This window comes from Aquarana catesbeiana, linkage group LG03 (genome assembly GCF_042186555.1).
Source record: "Aquarana catesbeiana isolate 2022-GZ linkage group LG03, ASM4218655v1, whole genome shotgun sequence".
Classification (NCBI taxonomy): Eukaryota; Metazoa; Chordata; class Amphibia; order Anura; family Ranidae; genus Aquarana; species Aquarana catesbeiana.
The window spans coordinates 691,448,842-691,473,167 of record NC_133326.1 but is presented as its reverse complement, the minus strand read 5'-3'; the positions used below and the strand labels follow the sequence as shown (position 1 = coordinate 691,473,167).

General features: G+C 45.1%; 1 pseudogene; it reads left to right on the top strand.

Annotated features, from left to right (window-relative positions):
- Positions 1–447: 447 nt before the first annotated feature.
- Positions 448–24,168, top strand: LOC141134181 (olfactory receptor 10J4-like; annotated as a pseudogene).
- The last annotated feature ends 158 nt before the right edge of the window (positions 24,169–24,326 follow it).

Below are 24,326 nucleotides of genomic sequence, written 5' to 3'. Positions count from 1 at the left end.
TTCTGGAGGGCTTTGTGCGGGGCTTTGAAGATTGAACTGTCTATGTCTTCGTCCTATCACCCTCAGACGAATGGGCAAACTGAGAGGACAAACCAAACGCTCGAGCAATATCTCCGATGCTTTACCTCCTTTGTTCAGGACGACTGGGTGTCATTACTACCTCTGGCAGAATTTGCCTTTAATAATGCCAGTCATTCAGCTACAGGTCAGTCGCCATTCTTTGCCAATTACGGGTACCATCCAACCTTCCTACCTGATCTCATCCCGGATTCAACAGTACCGGCAGTCCAGAGTACTGTCGATTTCCTGACCCGTAATAGCAAGATATTACAGGAAGCCATGACCAGGGCACAGGCAACCAATAAGAAGATGTTTGACAGGAAGAGGAGGGGGGAGTTATGTCTGCAACAGGGCGATCAAGTATGGTTATCCACCACTAATCTTAAAATGGCTTGCCCTGCAAGGAAATTGGCACCCAAATTCATTGGTCCTTTTCCAGTAAAACGGAAATTAAATGATGTTTCCTATGAACTTGTCTTACCGGAGTCTTTGAAAATCCATCCGGTATTTCATGTCTCATTATTGAAACCCACAGTGCCGGACCCCTTTCCTGACAGAGGATCAAGACCACCCGAACCTGTGATCATTAACGGAGATGAGGAGTTTGAAGTAGAGGCCGTGTTAGACTGCCGAAGAAGAAGGAATCAGCTACAGTTCCTGATCAAATGGAAAGGTTACGGCCTGGAAGAAAATTCCTGGGAACCCCAGCGAAACATTCACGCTCAAGAATTGATCCAGGCCTTTTTCCGTAATCATCCCCAGAAAAGAGTTCTCTTGGGCACCCGGAGGTTGCCCTTAAGGGGGGGGCACTGTCACGAACGTATGTCCCGTTCCAGAAGGCGTACGCCTAGGCGCATGCGCAAGTCACGGACCGCTCGTACGAACGTACGCATGCGCGTTCGTTAAGACGCGCTTTGGCGCCCAATAGCCTTTAAAAGATGCTCAGTGGCGCTGCCTCCTTGCGGTTTGATCTGCTTCTGTTCCCTGTGTTCCTGATTATACCAGTACTCTGTTCCTGTATTCTGACCCGGCTTCCTGACCCTGCTTATGTCTCCAATCCTGACCTCGGCTAGTTTGACCCAGCTCTGTTACCTGCCTGATTGCCTGTTGCCAAGACCCAGCCTGGACTTTGACTACTCTCTGCTTGCCGTTTCTGCTGTATTCCTTGATGTGTATGACCCGGCTCGTCTGACTCCGCTTCTGTCTGCAAACCTGCATCTGCTGACCTGCATCTGCTGATCTGCAAACCTGCCCCTGCTAACCTGCATTTGCTGCTCTGCAAACCTGTACCGGCTGACCTGCATCTACGACCACTCCAGACTGTAAGGACTCAGGCACCTTTACCCCGCTGTGCTCTTACCGCCACTGTTCCCACTCCAGTGGTCTCCGAGCCAGGGTGGTACGGGAGGTCTACCTCCACACGTCAGGCTCACATCCCAGGTACGTTACAATACTGTATTCGAACAAGGAAAATTGGTCTAGAATTAGCCCCAAACGTTTAATGGATATTCAAACTGCTACAAAAGTTAAGTAAATGGCTGCTACAAAAGTTAAGTAAATGTAGTTTTGTTTGGCTGCACTGCAGTAGAGCAGTTTGTGATTACTTTGGGCTCTTCCGGAGTCTGCAGGTTTGATTGCTCTCACTTGCCTTCTGAAGGATTCCAGAATATAGTGGGTTGGGGGATGCAAATCTGTAGCGTGAATATTTATCTGGTCTCAGCCAATCCCTGAGGGAGGGTGCCCAGTAGGTGGATGCAGAGTGCATAAATAGTCTGGAGATTGAGGCAGCTCTTTTCTTATCCAGGAGTCTTGCTTGTTGAGACTTGATGCAGATCTACAAGTGTTTTTAATTGTTTGGATCCAGTCTGGAAGGTCATTAATGAAAGTCTTTGGATATTGGATGGTGGCATCCAAGCATTCAGGGACACTGTGAGTAAAGACCTGTATGCAGGATACTGGTGTCTACTGCTGCTGGTGCTGCAAACCCTTGTGTATTAAGGCTAAAGTTTGTCTGGTCTGGAACATTGCATATGGTAACTTAGTGCGTTCCCTTACTGGAGCTATTACTGAAGGAACAGTTTCAAAGAGTAGCTACAGAGTGAAGAGAGTTTTTTATTTTGCTTCTTCTTAAGCTTCTGGAGTATCCCACAGCTTCCTATATCATATTACATAAAAAGCAAACACATACAGCGCTGGCAAAAAAATAAAATATAACCACACCATAAATATAATATAAAAGGTGCTCTGTGCAATGTTCCTAAAATTATAAATCTATAAATAACATAAGTAATGGATAATTAATATACAGTTGGTACAATACACAAACCAGCTGCTAATTACTAATGGAACACATACATAAAGTGCAAATTTAAATAGATATGCAATTGGTACTACCCAATTGCTGGTGAAATGGTGAGAAGCAATATATATAGTGTACTAACAAGATTGATTAATATAATGCTGGTGAATAGTCCTAAATAAGTACCATCAGCTAGGCTACTACACAGGGCTCTTGATGGCGGCCTCACTGGAAAGCAAACAGCATCTCTTCAACCTATGCTGACAGTCAATCTCAAGGAGTGCTGCAATGTGATGCCTCTGAAGTAGATGCAAATGTGAATGGCTTGTAATCGTAATAGATAGGTCATAAACTTGTAAATGTCGACCATCAGAACGGACCCAAAAAAGACAAGGAAAGGCAATATGGTGAAGTACTGCGGAGCAAAGAAATCACTTGCGCATGATGGCGCTACTCACAGAATACATGGTTGCAATCAGGCATGTCAGAAAAACTTCCGCGATCGCCGCTGTAAGCGTGCGTTCCACGGGAACAGGAAGAAGCGTCACTGGTTAAGCGTGAGCTGGATGTTACGTTGACGCGTTTACGACGCTGTTACGATTACAAGCCATTCACATTTGCATCTACTTCAGAGGCATCACATTGCAGCACTCCTTGAGATTGACTGTCAGCATAGGTTGAAGAGATGCTGTTTGCTTTCCAGTGAGGCCGTCATCAAGAGCCCTGTGTAGTAGCCTAGCTGAAGGTACTTATTTAGGACTATTCACCAGCATTATATTAATCAATCTTGTTAATACACTATATATATTGCTTCTCACCATTTCACCAGCAATTGGGTAGTACCAATTGCATATCTATTTAAATTTGCACTTTATGTATGTGTTCCATTAGTAATTAGCAGCTGGTTTGTGTATTGTACCAACTGTATATTAATTATCCATTACTTATGTTATTTATAGATTTATAATTTTAGGAACACTGCACAGAGCACCTTTTATATTATATTTATGGTGTGGTTATATTTTATTTTTTTGCCAGCGCTGTATGTGTTTGCTTTTCATTTTTTAAGTATTATTACTTTTCTTACAGCAGCGGTAATACACTTATTATTTGTTTATTTTTCACGAGCGCTGCATTATCCATATATTTTCTATATCATATTACAGTTATTCAGCAATAAATTTGAAAGAAAAGCAACCCCTAGATTGTTTAGCAAGCCGTATGCCACGTACACACAACCGGTTTTGCCATCGGAATAAACTCCGAAGGTTTCTCTGACGGAAATCCGACGGAATTCCATTCAAGCGGTCTTGCCTACACACAGTCAACCCAAAGTCCGACCAAAGTCCGACCGTCCAGAACGGGGTGACGTACAACACTTACGACGGGACTAGAAAAAGGAAGTTCAGTAGCCAGTAGCCAATAGCTTCCGTCTCGTACTTGCTTCAGAGCATGCATCGTTTTTGGTCCGTCGGAACAGCATAAAGACGAGCGGTTTTCCCGTTCGGAATTGGTTCTGTCAGAAATATTTAGAACATGTTCCATTTCTAGGTCCGTCAGAATTTTCGAAAAAAAAGTCCGATGAGGCATACACACGATCGGAATAGACGATGAAAAGCTTCTGTCTGACTTCTTCTGTTGGACATTCCGCTCATGTGTACGCGGCTGTAGAGTCACTGTTGTTGTGTGCCTGACTGGTATTGCACCAATCTGTCCCAGGAACCTGGGACAAATCAGTGGCCCTTTCAGGGGTGAGCACTACCCAATGAAAAGAGAGAAAATCGTCTTGGCAGTGCTGCCTCTCCTTCTACACCTTTGTATTGGTCTATCACTATGATGGGTTTCCTCATTAGCCAATAGGAATGAGCGAGGCAGGAGGGGGCGAGTAAGCCTTATCACTACCAAAAAAGTTCATGAGCTATGACTGTTTAGGACTATTCAGTATTTGGCAGGAGCAGACGTGAATGAGAGATGTGCAAGGCAAATGAATCCCTGTTGTGGTTTGCAGAATGAGAGCAATTATATCCTTACATCATTGATCTTCTGTAGGAGCGGGTATGGTCTTACGGTACCCAATTGTGATCTGTCTACCGCCATAATTCATTACAGTTGGTATGTGTTTTTTGGGGTTAGATAAATGTTAAAGTACAACCAAAGGATTCAGTATGACAATCTAAACAAATACCAAAGACTGATACTATATTAGGAATTCATCCAGAACAGAAGTGTTGGGAACTTTTGCCAGTATCCTGCGTGGACACACTTCCCGGCACACATACGCACATGTTCAATCCCAGAACTGGCGCCAAAGGCCTTATTTAAATGAAGAAGTAATGGCAGATGGTTGCTGGATGATCTTCAGCTTTTCCATGTCCCACATCTCAGAGTATCCTGATCCTTGTGTGTATCCTGATTTTCTGTTACCAAATCAACTTGCCTTTTGATTCCCCTCTGTCTGATTCCTAGTCATGCCCTGGGTTGTTTAAAGACTTTGCTTCTTCTGACTCACCATATATGATCCTGGCTCTGGCAGCTGACTATTCTGTTGTCTTCAACCCTACTGATTAACCATGTTTGACCCTGGCTTTGACTCCTGACCACTCTAATATCAGTTCTACTGACCACCTACTGTATATACAACAAGCCTGGCTACTAACGACAATGCTTCTATGGTTCATACAGCTGTCCATACCCTGCACCACCCTTGCCTACTGCAGGTGTTGGCATCCTTCCAGCTGATGGACCTGACCTGCTCGTATTCCTGCTGAGGTCCCCATCTCCTGCCTGAGAGCGATCCCATGATCACCTTTTGGATCAGCCACCAGTGAATCGGCCTAATGGTACCAGTTACCCTTTGTGCCTTGCACTCCCTGTTACCATCTCCAGAGGTGTATAGATCAGAGCCACAAGGGAAGCCCTTTGGCCTCCAAGCAGTATGTGACATACTATATAATGCACAAGCATCATAAAGAAAATGAAAAAACTTCTTTACATCCCCTGATGCATCAATATTCACCTTCATTTGTGTCTCAACCTACTCAACACTAGATCTCACAGTGGGTGGATTTCAGCAAAAGAGGGAGTGCTGTCAATCAACGAAGTAGTCAGCAGGACTAGGTGTATTGATTGGCAAGCTATAGGCTTGTGTATCAGCAGTGACAATGGTAATAGCCACCTAGCCATCCCCCCAGAACATTTTTTCATCCCAATATGGTGCAAGCATACTCTGAAATTAGGAGTAGCGCAGCATCATTGTCACCCCATGACAGGAAGTTGCATTAGGTGAACTTAACTGGCAGGATCAACAGGCATTTATGGAAGTTTTTTGGGGAACTATACAAAAACTGTAAGGTCCCTTTCACACCGAGGCGCTTGTAAACTGCCAGTAAAACACTGAGCACTTTTGAAGAGCCTTTCAGGTGCTTTTGAAGTGCTTCCATTCATTTCAATGGAGAGGGGCGTTTTTTCACCACCCTACCAGCACACTTCCCCAGTGTGAAAGCATTCATTGATTTTAATGAAAATAGGTTTTCGTGAGCTTTTCAGGCGCTTTTTTTAGCGTGAAAGCACCTAAAAACCGCTGCAGTGTGAAAGGGGTCTAAGTGAAGATAGACTTATAATTAAATGCTGCAGCATGTTTTTTAATGGAGCTTCAACGTTCTAATTTAAGCCAGTACCAGACCCACCTGCCACCTACCTTCCCTGCCAGTTGTGGAAAGCAACTCTTAAAGTGTCAGCAAGCTCTGGTCTGTACAGTTGTGGGCACCTGGACCTGAAGGCATCCATCCACGGATCCTAAAAGAATTGAGCTCTGTAATTTCAAAGCCATTGTATCTAATTGTATCTAATTTTTAGGGACTCATTAATGACGGGAATAGTACCACTGGATTGGCGCAGGGCGAACGTGGTGCAAACGTGGTGCCTATATTTAAAACGGGATAAAAAACGGGGTAACTATAGACCTGTTAGTTTAACTTCTATAGTCGGGAAGATACTGGAGTGTTTAATAAAAGACCACATAGACGAGTTCTTGCTGGAAAAAAACATTTTAAGCAACAGACATCATGGATTCATGAAAGACAGAAGTTGTCAGACAAACCTGATTTCTTTTTATGAAGAGGTAAGTAAAACCTTGGACAGAGGGGTGGCTGTGGACGTGGTATACTTGGATTTTGCAAAAGCTTTCGACACAGTTCCCCACACACGGCTCATGTGTAAGGTAAAGTCTACAGGCTTGGAAATATCAGTTTGTAAATGGACAGAAAACTGGCTAAAAGACAGAATTCAGAGAGTAGTGGTTAATGATTCTTACTCTGAATGGTCTAAGGTTATCAGTAGTGTACCCCAAGGTTCAGTGCTGGGACCCTTACTTTTTAATATCTTTATAAATGATATTGGGTCTGGGATCGAAAGTAACATTTCTGTCTTTGTAGATAACACCAAGCTATGCAGTGGAATGACATCCTTACAGGATGTCTCCAATTTACAAGCCGACCTCAATGCACTGTCCAATTGGGCGACTATGTGGCAGATGAGGTTTATTGTTGAGAAATGTAAAGTTATGCACTTGACGGCTAAGAATATGCATGCATCATACATACTAGGGGGTGTACAACTGGGGGAATCTGTGGTGGAGAAGGATCTGGGGGTTTTGGTAGATCATAAGCTCAATAATAGCATGCAATGCCAAGCTGTGGTTTCCAAAGCGAGCAAAGTCCTTTCTTGTATTGAGAGAGGCATGGACTCCAGAGAGAGAGATATAATTTTGCCCCTGTTCAAATTATTAGCAAGACCTCATCTGGAATATGCAGTTCAGTTTTGGGCACCAGTTCTCAAAAAGGATATCGGGGAAATGGAGAAAGTGCAGAGAAGGGCAACCAAACTGATAAGAGGCATGGAGGAGCTCAGCTATGAGGAAAGATTAGAGGAACTGAATTTATTCACTCTTGAGAAGAGGAGAATAAGGGGGGATATGATCAACATGTTCAAATATATAAGGGTTCCATATAGTAAACTTGGTGTTGAGTTATTCTCTTTACAGTCAACTCAGAGGACACAGGGGCACTCTTTACGTCTAGAGGAAAAAAGATTTAATCTTCAAATACGGAAAGGTTTCTTCTAAATAAGAGCTGTGAAAATGTGGAATAGACTCCCACCAGAGGTGGTTCTGGCCAGATCAGTAGATTGCTTTAAGAAAGGCCTGGACTCTTTCCTAAATGTACAGAATATAACTGGGTACTGACATTTATAGGTAAAGTTGATCCAGGGAAAATCCGATTGCCTCTTGGGGGATCAGGAAGGAATTTTTCCCCTGCTGTAGCAAATTGGAGCATGCTCTGCTGGGGTTTTTTGCCTTCCTCTGGATCAACTAAGGGTGTAGGATTGGGTAAATTGGATTGTACAATATTTTTTATTTTATTTATTTATTGTTTTTGGGGTTGAACTGGATGGACTTGTATCTTTTTTCAACCTGACTAACTATGTAACTATGTATGTAACGATCTAACGCCGTGTACACACAACCGGACTTTAGCTCCTGTAGCCACGCCTCACTCAGTTGTGTCTCCATAAGTTGTGAAATTATCCCCCTCTATCCAGATATGAGATCTCCAGTATATAGCATGGGGGCAGCCTGAGGTTTACTCCTATTCATTTCATTTCTTCTCTGACATCGAGTCTCATGTATGTGGAGATGTTCTGATGGACAATAAACACTTATGTTGCTGCTCTCACTTTACACATTATGTAGATTGTTAGACACAAACACCCAGGCACAGAAATCATCACTTCTAATTCACATTCTTGTCGTCTGACCCTGCCATCGCTTCCTTTCCTCCAAGTTGAAGAGCCAAGGCTGCTCATAGCAGGCTGCTCATAGCAGACTGTTGTCTTCACATTGCTTGATAAAGTCAGATTCCAAAACCTCCAGGGGAGAAGGGTGTCCCCGTCCTCCGGGGGAGAGAAGGGTGTCCCCGTCCTCCGGTGTCCCCGTCCTCCAGGGGAGAGAAGGGTGTCCCCATGCTCCGGGGGAGAGAAGGATGTCCCCGTCCTCCAGGGGAGAGAAGGGTGTCCCCGTCCTCCGGGGGAGAGAAGGGTGTCCACGTCCTCCGGGGGAGAGAAGGGTGTCCCCGTCCTCCGGGGGAGAGAAGCGTGTCTCCGTCCTCCGGTGTCCCCATCCTCAGGGGAGAAGGGTGGCATCCTCTCCTCCTCCAACCACCCAAGGACCAGCTCTTCCAATTTTGGCCAACCCTGGGGCCATCTTCTTCTCCTTCAAACAGCCAGGGGCACACTCCTTCTCTGCCAACCACCCATGTGCCCTCTCCTTCTCCCCCAGCCACCCAGGGAATCTCTTCTTCACTAATGCCTCGTTTCCACTGAGCGGACCATACCGCACCATAAATGGCCACCCAGGGGCCCTCTCCTCCTCCAAACACCCAGGTGCCCTATCCTTCTCAAACGTCCACCCAGAGGCCCTCCCCTTCTCCCTAAGCCACCAGTGACCCCAAAGTGCGTCACACATGTGCTCTGCCCTCGGGGGACCTGGTACCCACCATCCTGGGACGACATGATGATGGTGTACAAGTCTCCAGTGTGAGGGCTACAGGTAGACTCGCACTTAGCTTCTCTGACCCCTGATTGGAGGAAAAGCAGCGGAGGTGATCCAACTCCCAGCACTTGACAGAGATCAAAGACCAGTGGTGGCCCTTGCATTCTGGGTGCACGGGCGCCGCCCCGTGTCACCTCTGCCGCCCTCCTTATTCATGTGCCCGGCCCCTTTCAAGATGCCGGACACATGAATTACTATGGCAGGGATAGGCGGAGGGGTGTATTTTGAAGCACGTCTATAGCACTGCGAAATAGTACTGCGTCCTGATCCCACCCTGTTGTGTGGCATAGCAAATACATTTTCGCTGTTTTCACACTAACGTTCCTCCCTGCCAATCAGCAGGCAGGTCAGTGAGACCTGTCTCCCGATTGGCCAAAGCATTAGGTGATCCTATTGGATGCCTAATGCTTTGGCGGAAGAAGCCTGAGGAGCCGAGTGGACACAGGAGCCACAGCCACTGTTACAGAAGAGGAGGAGGAGGAAGCCTCGTCACTCGGTAAGTACCGCCAGACCGACCGTGCGCACGTGGGGGGCTGAGTTAGTGTAGTGACAGCCGAGCTGGGGGACGCTCCTGGCTGCATATGACGGGCACAGTTGCTGCATATGACGGGCACAAGTGGCTGCATATGATGGGCACAAGTGGCTGCATATGATGGGCACAAGTGGCTGCATATGACGGGCACAAGTGGCTGTATATGGTGGGCACAGTGGCTGCATTTGACGGGCACAGTGGCTGCATATGATGGGCACAAGTGGCTGCGTACGATGGGCACAAGTGGCTGCATATGATGGGCACAAGTGGCTGCGTACGATGGGCACAAGTGGCTGCATATGATGGGCACAAGTGGCTGTGTATGATGGGCACAAGTGGCTGCATTTGACGGGCACAGTGGCTGCATATGATGGGCACAAGTGGCTGCGTACGATGGGCACAAGTGGCTGCATATGATGGGAACAAGTGGCTGCGTACGATGGGCACAAGTGGCTGCATATGATGGGCACAAGTGGCTGTGTATGATGGGCACAAGTGGCTGCATTTGACGGGCACAGTGGCTGCATATGATGGGCACAAGTGGCTGCGTACGATGGGCACAAGTGGCTGCATATGATGGGAACAAGTGGCTGTGTACGATGGGCACAAGTGGCTGCATTTGACGAGCACAGTGGCTGCATATGATGGGCACAGTGAGGGTGCAATTGATTGCAATTGATCGCCACTGTCACAGACACTGCTGTATAATTTTCCTTGACCTCCCGTATATGTATTTTGCAGGGCTGTGCACAGACAGATTTGTGTAAGCGGAGGCTCCGTGTGTCAGGCTGCTGTTTTCCTTTCTGAACAGATTGCACAGCCCTTCACATTATGTACATCATGCAGTGTGGATGATCATATTGATGAGGAATGTCTTCTATGCAAAGCCTTGGCCCCTCCCACAAGCACAGCTCTATATTTTTTCTCGACCTGCCATTGATATACACAGTGATATGCAGGGGGCCTGCCCCCCTTCACCAGAGCGGGCTAGGGGCGGGGCTGGAGGCGGGGCAGCTTTATATTTTTCCTTGACCTTGTCCCATTGATATAGAAAGTGCTATGCAAGGGGCCCGCCCCCCTTCACCAGAGCAGGCTATGCTTATTAGGGGCGGGGCTGGAGGTGGTGCGAGTTCCTTAATTACATTATCGTCAGCACCGCCTCCGCCCACCCGCTCGAGTTTAAAATTATCCTCGACTGAAAGGAGAGTCTGCGCATGCGTGGTATAGACGCGGTGAAGCTGCGCATGCGCAGTGGAGCCCGCTATCAGCTGTGTTGTGATGTAGCTGCACAGGAAGTGACGTGGGTCGAGGTTCTGCATAGGTCGCAGAAATTTTTACAACACCGGTAACCAGCGAGTGTGAAAGGGGACATCTACACTGATAATCAGGGCACTGATCATCAGTGTCCTGATGATCAGTTCATCCCCAGAAGTACTCGTCAATGCTGCCAATCAGTGCTGCCTGTTAGTGCCCTTCAGTGCCGCATATCAGTGCAGCCTCATCAGTGCCTTCTCATCAGTGCCCACCAGTGTCACCTCAATAGTGCCTATCAGTGCAGCCTATCAGTGCCCATCAGTGCTGCCTATTAGTGCCCATCAGTGCCTGCTCATCAGTGCCCATCAGTGAAAGAGAAAAGTGACCTGCTTGCAAAATTTTACAACATAAACTAAGAAATTTTTTTTTTTTTCAAGACGGACCTAACCGTGGACCCCGCACCTTCGTCGCTCCAGCCCTCCACCACGCACCATACCCACACCCCCCCTGGTCGCCGGCTCACTTACCCTGTGCAGAATGGTGCTCAGCACATGGGAATGCCTACTGCTGGCAGAGAATGAACGGAGCCGGGCAGAGCAGGCAGGAGGAGAGTGGCTCTCCCCCATGTATGAATCCATCCGCGGCGGCTTCCCAGCTCCCCCCCCTCTGTCTCCTCCATGTCCCGGCCTCCATGTCCCCCCTCTGCGGTATTTGGACTCCTGGCCAATGGGGTCTTAGAACTCCCGGCCAATGGGGTCTTAGAACTCCCGGCCAATGGGGTCTTAGGACTCCTGGTCAATGGGGTCTCTTCCTGATTGGCCAGGAGGAGAAACAGGAAGATATTAGCGAATATTAATTTGCTAATGGCACACAACTGTGTGGGTTTTGGGCGCAGTGCTCTGCGCCCCAAGCCCACCCTTTTTTTAATCCAATTAGAGCCTCAGGCTCTAATCAAGTGCTTCTAAAAAAAAAAAACCTATTGAAATCCATGCATCCTGCACCCTGCATGTAGATTAGGGAGCGGGCGCATGGATAGGGCGCCCATGCACCCCCTATGAACGGGCCGCCACTGCACAACAGTGAAATCAGTCTGTATATGCAGTAAAGCATGCTTGTTATACTCATTGTGGAACCTAAGGGGTTAATCCTCTGCATTGTGTAAAAAGGCTGTTTGATCCCGGCTTCTCTGACCCTCCCCTTCTTCCACTGCCCCCTAATAATTTCCTGATAACACAGAGTCTATGAAGTCAGGTTCAGTTTGGTGTGTATTGCTAGTGATGTTTTATTTTATTTTCCTCCAAAGGATGCATGTGATCAGCAAAGGACCAATCATCACTGTCCAGACAGAGGGTCAGGGGTCTTGCAGTCCCATAGGTCAGTCAGAAAACTCCTCCTACAAGCTTTAGCCAGTGCTTGGCTGGACACTGATAAAAGTCACAAGACTGATATATACTGCTGATAAGAAAAGGTATTTAGCAGTTTATATTTTTTAAAAATAATTAAATGATACCAATTTCATTTGGGTACAGTGTTGCATGACCGCACAATTGTCATTCAAAGTGTGAGAGCGCTGAAAGCTGAAAATTGGCCTGGGCAGGAAGGGGGTGAAAGTGCCCGGTAGGCAAGTGGTTAATAATAATCTTGGATCATTCCAAATGTTGCCATAATATTGATATATTGATATTCACAGAACAGTTTCTCCCTTTCTCCTTCTTCTCTTCTCCTGCCCCCCCCCCCCGACACCCCACTCCTTCCCCCCTTATTCTTCTCTACTTTTCCTTCCCCCTTGCCCCCCCCCCCACCTTCTCTCCTTCTCCTTCATCTCCTTCTTCTTCCCTCCTCTCTCCTTCTCCTTCTCCTACTCTCCTTCATTCTTTCTCCTCCTTCTCCTTTTCTCCTCCTTCTCTTCTTCTCCTTCCATTTCTGTCTTTCTCCTTCACTTTTCCCTTTCTTTTTCTCCTTCTCTCCTTCTCCTTTTCATGTTCTCTCGTTCCCCTTCTCTTGTGCTGTCCTTCTTCTTCTCCTTCTCTCCTTCTGTTCTCTTTCTCCTTCTCCTTCATCTTCTGCTTCCCCTTCCCCTCTCCTCATTTTTTACTCGCCTACGACACAGATTTTAGAAATAAAAATTCTTGGGCTTAGAAACCTTCAAGATTTTAAGTATTTTATTTTATTTTTATTCTACCTGCCAACCATAATTGGAAATGCTGTCATTATTTTATTGGTGTCAATTAATTATCGCCTTCAACCACCTATGTTTATCTTCCTGGGTAACTTAAGTCATTGAGAGAAAAGGGGTTGTAGTTAGGGACTTTAAAGAAGCCATGACCTGGTGAGGTCGCGTATTTCCATCCCTAGGGACTTTAATTGAAATCATGACCTGGTGAGGTCAGGTATTTCCATCCCCGTCTGAATCAAAGGAAAAGGGCTACGCCAGAAAAAGGTGGGACTTTATATGAAGCACATAACTGCAAAAGGGTACTAGGGTGAACATAAGGAAATTTATTGAAAACACGACGGTAGTATCAAAGATGCATGGTAACAATTTCTCAAACTTGACCATGTTGTAATTTTTATATGCCAACATTAACTCATATTGAGCTTGTGTATTCAACCTTATAACAACATCAGATAAATTTGGTTTGAGTTTGAGAAATTGTGGCAAATATGGACAGGTCACCCTAGAGCTTCTACCTCACTCAAAAACATGAGCTGCAGTTCTTAAGCCATATTTCAGTATTATTCCATGAGTAATATCAAGGCTTCACAGTTCTCTCTGTTTCTAATTTCTTGAATTGTCCATGATAATGTTGTCATTATATTAGTTAGTGCCTGTTTACAGTTAGAACCCAATGGGGTAAACAGGAGTGTTACTATACTGTTTATGTATGCTTTAATTGATCATTTGTATGACTATTGTCGATTACTTTGATTGAGATTAGGATGTAAATGTTTTACTGCTGTACCTGATTGTTATATACCAAAACCATCTGCCTTTAATTTTTCTGTTATTTGTATGGAAATTTCAATAAAAATTCGTTAATGATTAAAAAAAAAAAAAAAATGGTCCCAATGGGGTCGATAGGGAATGTAGTTCTTACCATTGTATTGTAACTCATTGACAATGTTTCATTGTAGATTGGATTGATAACACCTTTATTTATATGTATTTTTCCCTTTCTGTATCTATATGTAAATGTACCAAGAAGCATTTGTAATGTATCTGAGAAACTACTAAACATTGAAAGATTAAAAAAAAAAAAAAAGATGCATGGTAACATACATATAATACATGATGGATAGTGCAGCTGGAGCATGCAAATAATGCTGGTGGCAAAGATAATAAATAAACAAGGTAATGACAATAAGCATGACAGTAACATCTCATTGTATGACCACAATAAGTTTCCTGGTTCACCACAAAAGGAATTTTTAAAAGAAACCATGATACAAAGTATTGCCTGCAGGGCCTACGGCCTTGATGAGCCTGGAAGGGGTAGATATTCCATAAACTTGAAAGGTAGAGGTAAAATGGGTAGATATACAGCATCTGGTAGCTCTACGTGTTTCGTGGCTTAAGTGCCACTCATCGGGAGCAAGCTGTGTATCTGGAATGAATATGTATATATATATATATATATATATATATATATATATATATATATATATATGTATAGCTGTGTATCTGGAATGAAACTGGTATAAGCAAAACTTAACCACTTAAGGACCGCCTAACGCCGATTTACGTCGGCAAAGCGGCACGGGCAGGCAAAATCACGTACATGTACGTGATTTGCCTTCCGCGGGTGGGGGGTCCGATCGGACCCCCCCCCGCCGCCCGAGGCGGTCCCGTTCTGTTCCCCGGCGATCCGAGATGAGGGGGAGGCCATCCGTTCGTGGCCCCCCCTCGCGATCGCCGCCGGCCAATGGGAACATTCCTTTGCTGCTGTATGCTAAACAGCAGCAAAGGAAATGATGTCATCTCCCCTCAGCTCGGTATTCCGTTCCAGCGCCGAGGGGAGAAGACATCAATGTAAGTGCACAACACACTACACACACAGTAGAACATGCCAGGCATACAAAACACCCCGATCCCCCCCCCCCGATCGCCCCCCGATCCCCCCCCAATCACCCCCCCCCCCCTGTCACAAAATGACACCAGCAGGTTTTTTTTTTTTTCTGATTACTACATAGTGTCAGTTTGTGACAGTTACAGTGTTGGGACAGTTAGTATTACCCCCCTTTAGGTCTAGGGTACCCCCCTAACCCCACCTAATAAAGTTTTAACCCCTTGATCACCCCCTGTCACCAGTGTCACTAAGCGATCATTTTTCTGATCGCTGTATTAGTGTCGCTGGTGACGCTAGTTAGGGACGTAAATATTTAGGTTCGCCGTCAGCGTTTTATAGTGTCAGGGACCCCATATACTATCTAATAAATGTTTTAACCCCTTGATTGCCCCCTAGTTAACCCTTTCACCACTGATCACCGTATAACTGTTACGGGTGACGCTGGTTAGTTTGTTTATTTTTTATAGTGTCAGGGCACCCGCTGTTTATTACCGAATAAAGGTTTAGCCCCCTGATCGCCCGGCGGTGATATGCGTCGCCCCAGGCAGCGTCAGATTAGCGCCAGTACCGCTAACACCCACGCACGCAGCATACGCCTCCCTTAGTGGTATAGTATCTGATCGGATCAATATCTGATCCGATCAGATCTATACTAGCGTCCCCAGCAGTTTAGGGTTCCCAAAAACGCAGTGTTAGCGGGATCAGCCCAGATACCCGCTAGCACCTGCGTTTTGCCCCTCCGCCCGGCCCACCCAAGTGCAGTATCGATCGATCGCTGTCACTTACAAAACACTAAACGCATAACTGCAGCGTTCGCAGAGTCAGGCCTGATCCCTGCGATCGCTAACAGTTTTTTTGGTAGCATTTTGGTGAACTGGCAAGCAAGCACCAGGCAGCGTCAGGTTAGCGCCAGTACCGCTAACACCCACGCACGCACCGTACACCTCCCTTAGTGGTATAGTATCTGATCGGATCAATATCTGGTCCGATCAGATCTATACTAGCGTCCCCAGCAGTTTAGGGTTCCCAAAAACGCAGTGTTAGCGGGATCAGCCCAGATACCTGCTAGCACCTGCGTTTTGCCCCTCCGCCCGGCCCGGCCCACCCAAGTGCAGTATCGATCGATCACTGTCCCTTACAAAACACTAAACGCATAACTGCAGCGTTCGCAGAGTCAGGCCTGATCCCTGCGATCGCTAACAGTTTTTTTGGTAGCGTTTTGGTGAACTGGCAAGCACCAGCCCCAGGCAGCGTCAGGTTAGCGCCAGTACCGCTAACACCCACGCACGCAGCATACACCTCCCTTAGTGGTATAGTATCTGAACGGATCAATATCTGATCCGATCAGATCTATACTAGCGTCCCCAGCAGTTTAGGGTTCCCAAAAACGCAGTGTTAGCGGGATCAGCCCAGATACCTGCTAGCACCTGTGTTTTGCCCCTCCGCCCGGCCCAGCCCAGCCCACCCAAGTGCAGTATCGATCGATCACTGACACTTACAAAACACTAAACGCATAACTGCAGCGTTCGCAGAGTCAGGCCTGACCCCTGCGATCGCTAACAGTTTTTTTGGTAGCGTTTTGGTGAACTGGCAAGCACCAGCGGCCTAGTACACCCCGGTCGTAGTTAAACCAGCACTGCAGTAACACTTGGTGACTTGGCGAGTCCCATAAGTGCAGTTTAAGCTGGTGAGGTGGCAAGCACAAGTAGTGTCCCGCTGCCACCAAGAAGACAAACACAGGCCCGTCGTGCCCATAGTGCCCTTCCTGCTGCATTCGCCAATCCTAATTGGGAACTCACCGCTTCTGCAGCGCCCGTACTTCCCCCATTCACATCCCCAATCAAATGCAGTCGGCTGCATGAGAGGCATTTTCTTTATGTCCTCCCGAGTACCCCTACCCAACGAACCCCCCCAAAAAAGATGTTGTGTCTGCAGCAAGCGCGGATATAGGCGTGACACCCGCTATTATTGTCCCTCCTGTCCTGACAATCCTGGTCTTTGCATTGGCGAATGTTTTGAACGCTACCATTCACTAGTTGAGTATTAGCGTAGGGTACAGCATTGCACAGACTAGGACACACTTTCACAGGGTCTCCCAAGATGCCATCGCATTTTGAGAGACCCGAACCTGGAACCGGTTACAGTTACAAAAGTTAGTTACAAAAAAAGTGTCAAAAAAAAAATATATATATAAAATAAAAAAAAATAGTTGTCGTTTTATTGTTCTCTCTCTCTCTATTCTCTCTCTATTGTTCTGCTCTTTTTTACTGTATTCTATTCTGCAATGTTTTATTGTTATTATGTTTTATCATGTTTGCTTTTTCAGGTATGCAATTTTTTATACTTTACCGTTTACTGTGCTTTATTGTTAACCATTTTTTTGTCTTCAGGTACGCCATTCACGACTTTGAGTGGTTATACCAGAATGATGCTTGCAGGTTTAGGTATCATCTTGGTATCATTCTTTTCAGCCAGCGGTCGGCTTTCATGTAAAAGCAATCCTAGCGGCTAATTAGCCTCTAGACTGCTTTTACAAGCCGTGGGAGGGAATGCCCCCCCCCCCACCGTCTTCCGTGTTTTTCTCTGGCTCTCCTGTCTCAACAGGGAACCTGAGAATGCAGCCGGTGATTCAGCCAGCTGACCATAGAGCTGATCAGAGACCAGAGTGGCTCCAAACATCTCTATGGCCTAAGAAACCGGAAGCTACGAGCATTTTATGACTTAGATTTCGCCGGATGTAAATAGCGCCATTGGGAAATTGGGGAAGCATTTTATCACACCGATCTTGGTGTGGTCAGATGCTTTGAGGGCAGAGGAGAGATCTAGGGTCTAATAGACCCCAATTTTTTCAAAAAAGAGTACCTGTCACTACCTATTGCTATCATAGGGGATATTTACATTCCCCGAGATAACAATAAAAATGATTAAAAAAAAAAATATGAAAGGAACAGTTTAAAAATAAGATAAAAAAAGCAGAAAAATAATAAAGAAAAAAAAAAAAAAAAAAAAAAAGCACCCCTGTCGCCCCCTGCTCTCGCGCTAAGGCGAACGCAATCGGCGGTCTGTCGTCAAACGTAAACAGCAATTGCACCATGCATGTGAGGTATCACCGCGAAGGTCAGATCGAGGGCAGTAATTTTTGCAGTAGACCTCTTCTGTAGATCTAAAGTGGTAACCTGTAAAGGCTTTTAAAGGCTTTTAAAAATGTATTTATTTTGTTGCCACTGCACGTTTGTGCGCAATTTTAAAGCATGTCATGTTTGGTATCCATGTACTCGGCCTAAGATCATCTTTTTTATTTCATCAAACATTTGGGCAATATAGTGTGTTTTAGTGCATTAAAATTTAAAAAAGTGTGTTTTTTCCCCAAAAAATGCGTTTGAAAAATCGCTGCGCAAATACTGTGTGAAAAAAAAAAATGAAACACCCACCATTTTAATCTGTAGGGCATTTGCTTTAAAAAAATATATAATGTTTGGGGGTTCAAAGTAATTTTTTTGCAAAAAAAAAATAACTTTTTCATGTAAACAATAAGTGTCAGAAAGGGCTTTGTCTTCAAGTGGTTAGAAGAGTGGGTGATGTGTGACATAAGCTTCTAAATGTTGTGCATAAAATGCCAGGACAGTTCAAACCCCCCCCAAATGACCCCATTTTGGAAAGTAGACACCCCAAGCTATTTGCTGAGAGGCATGTCGAGTCCATGGAATATTTTATATTGCGACACAAGTTGCGGGAAAGAGACACATTTTTTTTTTTTTTTTTTTTTTTTGCACAAAGTTGTCACTAAATGTTATATTGCTCAAACATGCCATGGGAATATGTGAAATTACACCCCAAAATACATTCTGCTGCTTCTCCTGAGTACGGGGATACCACATGTGTGAGACTTTTTGGGAGCCTAGCCACGTACGGCACCCCGAAAACCAAGCACCGCCTTCAGGCTTTCTAAGGGCGTGAATTTTTGATTTCACTCTTCACTGCCTATCACAGTTTCGGAGGCCATGGAAAGCCCAGGTGGCACAAACCCCCCCCAAATGACCCCATTTTGGAAAGTAGACACCCCAAGCTATTTTCTGAGAGGTATAGTGAGTATTTTGCAGACCTCACTTTTTGTCACAAAGTTTTGAAAATTGAAAAAAGAAAAAAAAAAAAGTTTTTTCTTGTCTTTCTTCATTTTCAAAAACAAATGAGAGCTGCAAAATACTCACCATGCCTCTCAGAAAATAGCTTGGGGTGTCTACTTTCCAAAATGGGGTCATTTGGGGGGGTTTTGTGCCACCTGGGCATTCCATGGCCTCCGAAACTGTGATAGGCAGTGAAGAGTGAAATCAAAAATTTTCACCCTTAGAAATCCTGAAGGCGGTGATTGGTTTTCGGGGTCCCGTACGCGGCTAGGCTCCCAAAAAGTCCCACACATGTGGTATCCCCATACTCAGGAGAAGCAGCTAAATGTATTTTGGGGTGCAATTCCACATATGCCCATGGCCTGTGTGAGCAATATATCATTTAGTGACAACTTTATGCAAAAAAAAAAAAAAAGTGTCACTTTCCCACAACTTGTGTCAAAATATAAAATATTCCATGGACTCAATATGCCTCTCAGCAAATAGCTTGGGGTGTCTACTTTCCAAAATGGGGTCATTTTGGGGGGTTTTGTGCCACCTGGGCATTCCATGGCCTCCGAAACTGTGATAGGTAGTGAGGAGTAAAATCAAAAATTTACACCCTTAGAAATCCTGAAGGTGGTGATTGGTTTTCGGGGCCCCGTACGCGGCTAGGCTCCCAAAAAGTCCCACACATGTGGTATCCCCATACTCAGGAGAAGCAGCTGAATGTATTTTGGGGTGCAATTCCACATAGGCCCATGGCCTGTGTGAGCAATATATCATTTAGTGACAACTTTTTGTAAATATTTTTTTTTTTTTTGTCATTATTCAATCACTTGGGACAAAAAAAATAAATATTCAATGGGTTCAACATGCCTCTCAGCAATTTCCTTGGGGTGTCTACTTTCCAAAATGGGGTCACTTGGGGGGGTTTTGTACTGCCCTGCCATTTTAGCACCTCAAGAAATGACATAGGCAGTCATAAACTAAAAGCTGTGTAAATTACAGAAAATGTACCCTAGTTTGTAGACGCTATAACTTTTGCGTAAACCAATAAATATACGCTTATTGACATTTTTTTTACCAAAGACATGTGGCCGAATACATTTTGGCCTAAATGTATGACTAAAATTTAGTTTATTGGATTTTTTTTATAACAAAAAGTAGAAAATATCATTTTTTTTCAAAATTTTCGGTCTTTTTCCGTTTATAGCGCAAAAAATAAAAACCGCAGAGGTGATCAAATACCATCAAAAGAAAGCTCTATTTGTGGGAAGAAAAGGACGCAAATTTTGTTTGGGTACAGCATTGCATGACCGCGCAATTAGCAGTTAAAGCGACGCAGTGCCAAATTGGAAAAAGACCTCTGGTCCTTAGGCAGCATAATGGTCCGGGGCTCAAGTGGTTAAGGTATATAAAGCTAGTTGGGGGTGGGGTGTAATAGAAAACCCCCAAAATCAGTAATAACTTACTAAGAGAGTATGTGTCGATGGCGTGGAGGTGAGGCCCCAAGGCATTCAAGGGTATCCCCAACTGGGAGCCGCGGCGGACCATCCCCCGGGGACAGGAGGGGCAACCACACGGGCAGGCAAAGCAACACGAGGCAGAACTGAGGGGAAAGTGAAGAAGCGAAACAAAAATGAAAAAAAAAATAAACCAAGGAAATGGTGAGAGGTGAAAATGGTGAGGGTGAACGGCGGGAGGCCCCCATAAAAGAAAGGGGGTAAGGTGAAAGTGAATAGGTAAGGGGTGCCTGAAGGAAAGAGAACCCCGAGTGCAGGGTAATAAAGATGCAGTGAAAACGTGCCAATCCAGATTAAGACCTGTGTGAGTGAGAGAGGAGAAAGCAAGGAGGAGTGATGGTGGTAAGTGTTATCTTGTGAGGGTGAAGAACCCTACTGGAGGAAAGACCGTAAGCAGTGTGTTGAGCCTCGAGTGTCAAGACCACCCGGGAGGAGCACACCCATATATACCCAGCACGGGGTGGTCCACCTATGTCATGCAAGAGGAGCACCGTGAGTTGGGCAAATTCGAGTCCCCGACCCACCGACACACTAACACCCCCACTCGCCCACGAATATGGAAACACAGTGTGCAAGCAGCTGCGTCGGAGGGGCTTCGCGCCTGCAGCGTGAGGTGCGTGACGTAGACGCGCTGTGACGGCGCGTCCGGCCCCCCAGGCATGGGAGGCGGGGGGGGGTGGGAGGAGGCCCGCAGAGCGCGTCACAGCTCCCGGACACGGGGAAAACAAACAGATACCAAGGCAGCCAAACCCACACGCCATCGTGGTTCACAACAACCCAATAGAGTGGGTTAGATCAAATGATAATTGTATGTACGGGGATTAAGATGGAAAACTAATTAATGATAATAAAGGATGGCCAGCTAAAAACAGGGAAGGCATAACATAGGTCAATGGTTGCAGATGGAATAAATAAATGATAACAGTAGAGCAAAGGCACGTGCTTCCATCCCTAATTGGTTTAAGTCATTGAGGAAAAGGGGTTGTAGTTAGGGACTTTAAGGAAGCCATGACCTGGTGAGGGCGCGTATTTCCATCCCTAGGGACTTTAATTGAAATCATGACCTGGTGAGGTCAGGTATTTCCATCCCAGTCTGAATCAAAGGAAAAGGGCTACGCCAGAAAAAGGTGGGACTTTATATGAAGCATGTGACTGCAAAAGGGTACTAGGGTGGACATAAGGAAATTTATTGAAAACACGAAGGTAGTATCAAAGATACATGGTAACATACATATAATACATGATGGATAGTGCAGCTGGAGCATGCAAATAATGCTGGTGGCAAAGATAATAAATAAACAAGGTAATGACAAGAAGCATGACAGTAACATCTCATTGTATGACCACAATAAGTTTCCTGGTTCACCACAAAAGGAATTTTTAAAAGAAACCATGATACAAAGTATTGCCTGCAGGGCCTATGGCCTTCCTGGGTAACTTGTTTTTCTCCAATGTCCTGCTAACCACAAACATTGCCCCTAGAATGCTCCATATAACAATATTAGGGGTTAGCACTGTGTCCCTTAGAAGCCGTATTATGCAGTATTTAGTGTACGGAGGTTCAGCATGCATGGGGTCTTCTGCTCACTGTTATGTCCTATGACCTCTACCTGGCCATACAGTGGGGACGGAAAGTATTCAGACCCCCTTAAATTTTTCACTCTTTGTTATATTGCAGCCATTTGCTAAAATCATTTAAGTTCATTTTTTTTCTCATTAATGTACACACAGCACCCCATATTGACAGAAAAACACAGAATTGTTGACATTTTTACACATTTATTAAAAAAGAAAAACTGAAATATCACATGGTCCTAAGTATTCAGACCCTTTGCTCAGTATTTAGTAGAAGCAACCTTTTGATCTAATACAGCCATAATACAGCCAGTTCTGTCAGGTTGGATGGTAAACGTTGGTGGACGGCCATTTTTAGGTCTCTCCAGAGATGCTCAATTGGGTTTAAGTCAGGGCTCTGACTGGGCCATTCAAGAACAGTCACGGAGTTGTTGTGAAGCCACTCCTTATTTTAGCTGTGTGCTTAGGGTCATTGTCTTGTTGGAAGGTAAACCTTCGGGCCAGTCTGAGGTCCTGAGCACTCTGGAGAAGGTTTTCGTCCAGGATATCTCTGTACTTGGCCGCATTCATCTTTCCCTCGATTGCAATCAGTTGTCCTGTCCCTGCAGCTGAAAAACACCCCCACAGCATGATGCTGCCACCACCATGCTTCACTGTTGGGACTGTATTGGACAGGTGATGAGCAGTGCCTGTTTTTCTCCACACATACCGCTTAGAATTAAGGCCAAAAAGTTCTATCTTGGTCTCATCAGACCAGAGAATCTTATTTCTCACTATCTTGGAGTCCTTCAGGTGTTTTTTTTAGCAAACTCCACGTGGGCTTTCATGTGTCTTGCACTGAGGAGAGGCTTCTGTCGGGCCACTCTGCCATAGAGCTCCGACTGGTGGAGGCTGCAGTGATGGTTGACTTTCTACAACTTTCTCCCATCTCCCGACTGCATCTCTGTGAGTTCAGCCACAGTGATCTTTGGGTTTTTTCTTTACCTCTCTCACCAAGAGTTTATAGCTCAGTTTGGCCGGATGGCCATCTCCAAGAAGGGTTCTGGTCATCCCAAACGTCTTCCATTTAAGGATTATGGAGGCCACTGTGCTCTTAGGAACCCTAAGTGCAGCAGAAATTTTTTTGTAACCTTGGCCAGATCTGTGCCTTGCCACAATTCTGTCTCTGAGCTCTTCAGGCAGTTCCTTTGACCTCATGATTCTCATTTGCTCTGACATGCACTGTGAGCTGTAAGGTCTTATATAGACAGGTGTGTGGCTTTCCTAATCAAGTCCAATCAGTATAATCAAACACAGCTGGACTCAAATGAAGGTGTAGAACCATCTCAAGGATGATCAGAATAAATGGACAGCACCTGAGTTAAATATATGAGTGTCACAGCAAAGGGTCTGAATACTTAGGACCATGTGATATTTCAGTTTTTCTTTTTTAATAAATCTGCAAAAATGTCAACAATTCTGTGTTTTTCTTCATTATGGGGTGCTGTGTGTACATTGATGAGAAAAAAAATGAATTTAAATTATTTTAGCAAATGGCTGCAATATAACAAAGAGTGAAAAATTTAAGGGGGTCTGAATACTTCCCGTAATCCCTTGCACTACACCACAATTATGGACCTTAAACTTTGTTTATATCTGGTTTTATGTTCCTGGTTATTGGGATTAGCTGGAACACTCATCCCAGTATTGATCATGCAAACCTTGTGGTTCTGAGGCCCAATGTGATTGACCATTTTTTCTGTAAATTTGTCCCTCTCTTGGAATTTTCTTGCTCAGATGTATCTGTAGCAAAGTATGTGGTTTTTGCCCTATCCAGTCTAATGACATTTCCACCATACAAGTTCATCACCGTCTTGTATGTCTGTTTTGTTTTGACTATCTTGGGGATTACTTCAGTCACCGGAAGACAGAAAACCTTCTCCACATGTAGCTCCCACCGTGCCATTGTATGTATCTATTATGGTGCACTGTTGTCATCTATGCAATGCCCTCAGGACAATCTTTGGCCATGAAAAAGGTGGTTTTACTGATACACACTGTGGTCACCCCATTACTGAACCCCATAATCTACTCTTGGGGAACCAAGAGATCAAGTTGGCCATGCATGAATACCTATCTGTGTGCAAGACAAGCTATAGAAATTAAATAAGGTTAAAGTGAAATTTCGGTCATAAATTATTTAATTTAAATATGTTAAATACATTATTTAATTTAATTCAATTAAACAATTAAGTTTACATTGAGAGACATATAAATAAAAGCTGCAGTCCAACCAGTCCAGTCCACGGTAGGCTTGTCTACAC